We start from the raw sequence: 8,754 nt of genomic DNA, 5'->3' as shown, positions 1-8,754 counted from the left end.
GGTAAACAAAAAAAAGTATGTCTTATTTGCAAGGTGAGGATTATTTGATCAAATAGAAGTTTCCTAATGCTTAAATTGTTACAAGTGTACTGACATACGTAGGTCACGTGACATCCTGACAACTTTGAGAAAAAACACTTTATATCGGAGTTGTCTGGAGATGGCTATGTATATGCATAGAATGAGGCTAAGGTGCATAGCATCTCTCTCCATTGAATACAGGCGGTTTACGTCAACAACCCACATCGAATATTCAAATAGGATGACAATAATGGCATGTATCCACCAATCCAAAGAAAGCATAGGCGGGAGCTAGACAGCCTGCCGTGGCACTTTGTGGACAATGACTCCCATTGTTAGGGTGGAGAGCCACAAAGTCATAAACCCCGCCTATTTCTACAATGTATCTTCTTAAAATCAGATTTTAAACCTAACCTTATACCTAATTCTAACTTTAAATTAAGACCAAAAAGCAAAAATAAAAAGTTGTTATGACATAGCCAATTTTGACTTTGTGGCTGTGATAACTAGTGAAAACCATTTATGTCAAGGAGATTTACAGATTTACAATGTAGAAAAAGCACTCATTTTAAAGACTATCTGCTCAAGAGAAAAATCAGCCAATCTAGTTGATGATCCCTGCTGTATAGCTTCAAAACATGGTTAAAACAATAATTTTGATATCATGGATGTTCAGTCCTTGCATCCATAGCTCTGTCTATGAATTTGTGAGTGGTTACATTTCTCCAGCCCCATCACTCATCTTTTTACTGAAACCGGGGCAGGGATTGCTTTGTTATTGTTTCAACTGCCGATTGGCGATTTAAAGGAATGCTTTAGATATGATAGGAATTGCATTTATTTATTTTTTACTTTGCATGACTGTCTGTGGATGGCACAGGATGCAAAACTATTTTTCAGAATGAGCATTTAGCATTTTGTACCGCCATTAAACAGCACTAATAAAATGTACATTTACTCTTGTCCAACACCTCAAAATCTTATTGCATAGCCTACAACCTTCAAACTCAACTCTGGACCTCGAAGTCAGTTCCACTGCATTTTTTCATTGTTCCCCTCTAATCAGGGAGTGAATTAGACCTGGGACACCAGGTGTGTGCAATTCATTATCAGGTACAACAGAAAACCAGCAGGCAACAACAAAGATATTAGACTGTAAAAACAGTCAATTACAGAGTAATAAAGTTTATTGAATGACCATTCACATTTGAAAAAGTTGGCTGGCAGGTAGCCTAGTTACATTTTTACATTTTTAGTCATTTAGCAGACGCTCTTATCCAGAGCGACTTTCAGTTAGTGCATTTTTTTTTTTCCATACTGGCCCCCCGTGGGAAACGAACCCACAACCCTGGCGTTGCAAATGCCATGCTTTACCAACTGAGCTACACTGAGCTACACGGGGCCTACAATGTTTTTAGTTGTTGGGCCAGTAACCGAAAGGTCACTGGTTCGAAGCTGATAGGGTGAATAATCTGTTGATGTGGCCTTGAGCAAGGCACTTAACACTAATTGTTCCTGTAAGTTGCTCTGGATAAGAGTGTCTGCTAAATGACTCAAATGTAAAATATTACCACTGACTAAAATTAGACTGTGTGTGAATTTCTGTCTATAAGCCTCACAATCTTAAAACATGATCTCTACTGTATATAACATACTGTATATACAGTTGAAGTCGGAAGTTTACATACACTTAGGTTGGAGTCATTAAAACTTGTTTTTCAACCACTCCACACATTTCTTGTTAACAAACTATAGTTTTGGCAAGTCGGTTAGGACATCTACTTTGTGCATGACACAAGTAATTTTTCCAACAATTGTTTACAGACAGATTATTTCACTTATAATTCACTGTATCACAATTCCAGTGGGTCAGACTAAGTTGACTGTGCCTTTAAACAGCTTGGAAAATTCTGGAAAATGATGTCATGGCTTTAGAAGCTTCTGATAGGCTAATTGACATAATTTGAGTCAATTGGAGGTGTACCTGTGGATGTATTTCAAGGCCTACCTTCAAACTCAGTGCCTCTTTGCTTGACATCATGGGAAAATCAAAAGAAATCAGCCAAGACCTCCAAAAAAAAATTGTAGACCTCCACAAGTATGGTTCATCCTTGGGAGCAATTTCCAAACGCCTGAAGGTACCACGTTCATCTGTGCAAACAATAGTAAGCAAGTATAAACACCATGGGACCACGCAGACGTCATACCGCTCAGGAAGGAGATACGTTCTGTCTCCTAGAGATGAACGTACATTGGTGCGAAAAGTGCAAATCAATCCCAGAACAACAGCAAAGGACCTTGTGAAGATGCTGGAGGAAACAGGTACAAAAGTATCTATATCCACTGTAAAACGAGTCCTATATCGACATAACCTGACAGGCCGCTCAGCAAGGAAGAAGCCACTGCTCTAAAACCGCCATAACAAAAAACCAGACTACTGTTTGCAACTGCACATGGGGACAAAGATCATACGTTTTGGAGAAATGTCCTCTGGTCTGATGAAACAAAAATATAACTGTTTGGCCATAATGACCATCGTTATGTTTGGAGGAAAAAGGGGGCGCTTGCAAGCCGAAGAACACCATCCCAACCATGAAGCACGGGGGTGGCAGTATCATGCTGTGGGGGTGCTTTGCTGCAGGAGGGACTGGTGCACTTCACAAAATAGATGTCATCATGAGGAAGGAAAATTATGTGGATATATTAAAGCAACATCTCAAGACATCAGTCAGGAAGTTAAAGCTTGGTCGCAAATGGGTCTTCCAAATGGACAATGACCCCAAGCATACTTCCAAAGTTGTGGCAAAATGGCTTAAGGACAACAATGTCAAGGTATTGGAGTGGCCATCATAAAGCCCTGACCTCAATCCTATAGAACATTTGTGGGCAGAACTGAAAAAGTGTGTGCAAGCAAGGAGGCCTACAAACCTGACTCAGTTACACCAGCTCTGTCAGGAGGAATGGGCCAAAATTCACGCAACTTATTGCCTCTTTTGACCTCTACAAGCTTGTGGAAGGCTACCCGAAACGTTTGACCCAAGTTAAACAATTTAAAAGGCAATGCTACCAAATACTAATTGCGTGTATGTAAACTTCTGACCCACTGGGAATGTGATGAAAGAAATAAAAGCTGAAAGAAATAATTCTCTCTACTATCATTCTGACATTTTAGATTCTTAAAATAAAGTGGTGACCCTAACTGACCTAAGACAGGGAATTTTTACTAGGATTAAATGTCAGGAATTGTGAAAAACTGAGTTTAAATGTATTTGGCTAAGGTGTATGTAAACTTCCGACTTCAACTGTAGGTGCCGGAACAAACAAAGTCAAATCTGAGAGGTGCCGGATCCAGTTCCGGCAGGATCCGGCTCAAATTACAGTGGGGAAAAAATGTATTTAGTCAGCCACCAATTGTGCAAGTTCTCCCACTTAAAAAGATGAGAGAGGCCTGTAATTTACATCATAGGTACACGTCAACTATAACAGACAAATTGAGAAAAAAGAATCCAGAAAATCACATTGTAGGATTTTTTATGAATTTATTTGCAAATTATGGTGGAAAATAAGTATTTGGTCACCTACAAACAAGCAAGATTTCTGGCTCTCACAGACATGTAACTTCTTCTTTAAGAGACTCCTCTGTCCTCCACTCGTTACCTGTATTAATGGCACCCGTTTGAACTTGTTATCAGTATAAAAGACACCTGTCCACAACCTCAAACAGTCACACTCCAAACTCCACTATGGCCAAGACCAAAGAGCTGTCAAAGGACACCAGAAACAAAATTGTAGACCTCCACCAGAATGGGAAGACTGAATCTGCAATAGGTAAGCAGCTTGGTTTGAAGAAATCAACTGTGGGAGCAATTATTAGGAAATGGAAGACATACAAGACCACTGATAATCTCCCTCGATCTGGGGCTCCACGCAAGATCTCACCCCGTGGGGTCAAAATGATCACAAGAACGGTGAGAAAAATCCCAGAACCACACGTGGGGACCTAGTGAATGACCTGCAGAGAGCTGGGACCAAAGTAACAAAGCCTACCATCAGAAACACACTACGACGCCAGGGACTCAAATCCTGCAGTGCCAGACGTGTCCCCCTGCTTAAGCCAGTACATGTCCAGGCCCGTCTGAAGTTTGCTAGAGTGCATTTGGAAGATCCAGAAGAGGATTGGGAGAATGTCATATGGTCAGATGAAACCAAAATATAACTTTTTGGTAAAAACTCAACTCGTTGTGTTTAGAGGAAAAAGAATGCTGAGTTGCATCCAAAGAACACCATACCTACTGTGAGGCATGGGGGTGGAAACATCATGCTTTGGGGCTGTTTTTCTGCAAAGGGACTAGGACGACTGATCCGTGTAAAGGAAAGAATGAATGGGGCCATGTATCGTGAGATTTTGAGTGAAAACCTCCTTCCATCAGCAAGGGCAATGAAGATGAAACGTGGCTGGGTCTTTCAGCATGACAATGATCCCAAACACACCACCCGGGCAACGAAGGAGTGGCTTCGTAAGAAGCATTTCAAGGTCCTGGAGTGGCCTAGCCAGTCTCCAGATCTCAACCCCATAGAAAATCTTTGGAGGGAGTTGAAAGTCTGTGTTGCCCAGCGACAGCCCCAAAACATCACTGCTCTAGAGGAGATCTGCATGGAGGAATGGGCCAAAATACCAGCAACAGTGTGTGAAAACCTTGTGAAGACTTACAGAAAACGTTTGACCTGTGTCATTGCCAACAAAGGGTATATAACAAAGTATTGAGAAACTTTTGTTATTGACCAAATACATATTTTCCACCATAATTTGCAAATAAATTCATTAAAAATCCTACAATGTGATTTTCTGGATTTCTTTCCTCATTTTGTCTGTCATAGTTGACGTGTACCTATGATGAAAATTACAGGCCTCTCTCATCTTTTTAAGTGGGAGAACTTGCACAATTGGTGGCTGACTAAATACTTTTTTACCCCACTGTAAGCACTGGTCATAGTGGTGCTGCACTTGTTTTTTATGTCAATTTCCCCTATACCAGCCATGATTGCTCTAACAATGGTAGGAAAAAGGTCACTAATATTTCCATACGCACAAAAAGCTTACTTCTCTAAAATGTTGTGCATAAATTGTTTTACATTCCTGTTATTGAGCATTTCTCCTTTGCCAAGATAATCCATCCACCTGACAAGTGTGGAATGTCAAGAAGCTGATTAAACAGCATGGTCATTACACAGGTGCACCTTGTGCTGGGGACAATAAAGGCCATTCTAAAATGTGCAATTTTGTCACACAACACAATGCCACAGTCTTCAGGGAGCATTCAATTGGCGTGCTGACTGCAGGAATGTCCACCAGAGATGTTGCCAGAGAATTTAATGTTTATTTCTCTACCATAAGCCGCCTCAGCTTTAATATTGCAGATAGATTGTAACTTCCATCAATGTAATTGTCTGCATCACTTCCAATCCACCATACAGTGGGGAAAAAAAGTATTTAGTCAGCCACCAATTGTGCAAGTTCTCCCACTTAAAAAGATGAGAGAGGCCTGTAATTTTCATCATAGGTACACGTCAACTATGACAGACAAATTGAGGGAAAGAAAATCCAGAAAATCACATTGTAGGATTTTTTATGAATTTATTTGCAAATTAATGGTGGAAAATAAGTATTTGGTCACCTACAAACAAGCAAGATTTCTAGCTCTCACAGACCTGTAACTTCTTCTTTAAGAGGCTCCTCTGTCCTCCACTCGTTACCTGTATTAATGGCACCTGTTTGAACTTGTTATCAGTATAAAAGACACCTGTCCACAACCTCAAACAGTCACACTCCAAACTCCACTATGGCCAAGACCAAAGAGCTGTCAAAGGACACCAGAAACAAAATTGTAGACCTGCACCAGAATGGGAAGACTGAATCTGCAATAGGTAAGCAGCTTGGTTTGAAGAAATCAACTGTGGGAGCAATTATTAGGAAATGGAAGACATAAAAGACCACTGATAATCTCCCTCGATCTGGGGCTCCACGCAAGATCTCACCCCGTGGGGTCAAAATGATCACAAGAACGGTGAGCAAAAATCCCAGAACCATACGGGGGGACCTAGTGAATGACCTGCAGAGAGCTGGGACCAAAGTAACAAAGCCTACCATCAGTAACACACTACGCCGCCAGGGACTCAAATCCTGCAGTGCCAGACGTGTCCCCCTGCTTAAGCCAGTACATGTCCAGGCCCGTCTGAAGTTTGCTAGAGTGCATTTGGATAATCCAGAAGAGGAATGGGAGAATGTCATATGGTCAGATGAAACCAAAATATAACTTTTTGGTAAAAACTCAACTCGTTGTGTTTGGAGGACAAAGAATGCGGAGTTGCATCCAAAGAACACCATACCTACTGTGAAGCATGGGGGTGGAAACATCATGCTTTGGGGCTGTTTTTCTGCAAAGGGACCAGGACGACTGATCCGTGTAAAGGAAAGAATGAATGGGGCCAGGTATCGTGAGATTTTGAGTGAAAACCTCCTTCCATCAGCAAGGGCATTGAAGATGAAACGTGGCTGGGTCGTTCAGCATGACAATGATCCCAAACACACCGCCCGGGCAATGAAGGAGTGGCTTCGTAAGAAGCATTTCAAGGTTCTGGAGTGGCCTAGCCAGTCTCCAGATCTCAACCCCATAGAAAATCTTTGGAGGGAGTTGAAAGTCTGTGTTTCCCAGCGACAGCCCCAAAACATCACTGCTCTAGAGGAGATCTGCATGGAGGAATGGGCCAAAATACCAGCAACAGTGTGTGAAAACCTTGTGAAGACTTACAGAAAACGTTTGACCTGTGTCATTGCCAACAAAGGGTATATAACAAAGTATTGAGAAACTTTTGTTATTGACCAAATACTTATTTTCCACCATAATTTGCAAATAAATTCATAAAAAATCCTACAATGTGATTTTCTGGATTTTTTTTCCTCATTTTGTCTTTCATAGTTGACGTGTACCTATGATGAAAATTACAGGCCTCTCTCATCTTTTTAAGTGGGAGAACTTGCACAATTGGTGGCTGACTAAATACTTTTTTTCCCCACTGTATGAACTGTAACTCAGTAAAATAGTTGAAATTGTTGCATGTTGCGTTTATATTTTTGTTCAGTATAACTTAACAGATTGTTTTGAACAATATATTTTTGAAACAGGGAAATATACACGTTTACCACACTTCTACGAGCATTTAAAACATAATCCATGAATTATATAATATATATATTCCCTGATTTACCAGTGTGACTGGGAATCTATATATTTATAGTTTTTTCTCATTTACCGTAACAGAGTACAAAGCTAATCATTGTGGTACAACTCCTGGCTATGATGAGTGACACCATTGTAAGTGAATGATTGAATTATATGTCTCCCATGAAACAATAGTCTGCTTAGATTAGTCTAATGCAAAGCTGAACAGACTGATACAAGATTCAGGTGGCCAATAAACTTTATTGGTGAATAAATAGGGTAATTCTTTACTATACAAGTGACATTTACATCTGTGATATTCAATCTCTCAACACCAACCACATCTTGACCCCAAAAATTGTTACAAATCTCTCAAACAAATGGGAAAAAAACCACACAGTGATTAAGACAGCATTTCAATCGATAAAATTGCATTAGATTCTATCATCCTCTCAATAAATTACTGTCATATCAAATGCTTTATATTCTTTATAATCAACTAAATCTACAATATCTACATTATTTGATCACATTAAGGTGTGAGGACGTGAGGTGGTCACAAAAATGACAGTCTGAATCCCATGCATAAACTTACTTGTTTGTTCTCAGTCTATGGACTTAAATATGGTGTGTCATTACACTTTCGGTAACACTTTATTTGAATAGTCCCAAGTAGATGTTCAATAACTATCAACAACATTTCAACAAACTATCCACTAACCCTAGCCCTAACCTTAACCCTTATCCTAACCCTAAACTTAACCCTAACCCAAATATTTACCTTAACCCTTACCCTAACGATTATTCTAAACCTAACCCTAACTGTAACCTTAGCAACCAGTTGCTTATCAACATACAGTATAGTTTGTTCAGTCTCCTCCTTATTTCCAACTCTTTCTTTCCCCTCCTTGCCTCTTTTGACCTCACCCTTTCCCAGTCCCCTCCCACTCACAAGGCAGGCAATATGCTTGACCTCATCTTTACTAGAAGCTGTTCGCCAAATAATCTCAGTGCAACCCCCCTCCAAGTCTCTGATCACTACTTTGTTTCCTTTTCTGTCTCCCTCTTCTCCAAACCTAGCCATTCAGCCCCTACCCATATGGTCATGGTATTCGCTCTCTCTCTCCCACTACTTTCTCCTCTTCTATTCTACCATCTCTCCCTTCTGCTAAATCCTTCTCTCTCCGGTCTGCTGATTCTGTCTCTTCGACCCTACCCTCCTCCCTTTCCACATCTTATGACTCGCACTGCCCCCTTTCCTCTCAGCCAGCTCTGCCCTCCCCTCCTGCTCCGACTCATTGCGAGCTCACAGAACAGGGCTGTGGGCAGCTGAGCGAATATGGAGTAAAACTAAACTTCCAGAGGACCTATCATCCTTTCACTCCCTCCTTTCTACCTTCTCTTCCTCTGTATCCGCTGCTAAAGCCACTTTCTATCACTCTAAATGTAAAGCTTCTGCATTTAACCCTAAGAAACTATTTTCCACCTCAATCCTTCACCCCCTCCCTCCTCC

Source organism: Coregonus lavaretus (genome assembly GCF_964263955.1).
Source record: "Coregonus lavaretus genome assembly, chromosome: 8".
In the NCBI taxonomy this organism is placed as follows: Eukaryota; Metazoa; Chordata; class Actinopteri; order Salmoniformes; family Salmonidae; genus Coregonus; species Coregonus lavaretus.
The sequence above is the reverse complement of the archived record's forward strand: the minus strand, read 5'-3'. Positions refer to the sequence as shown.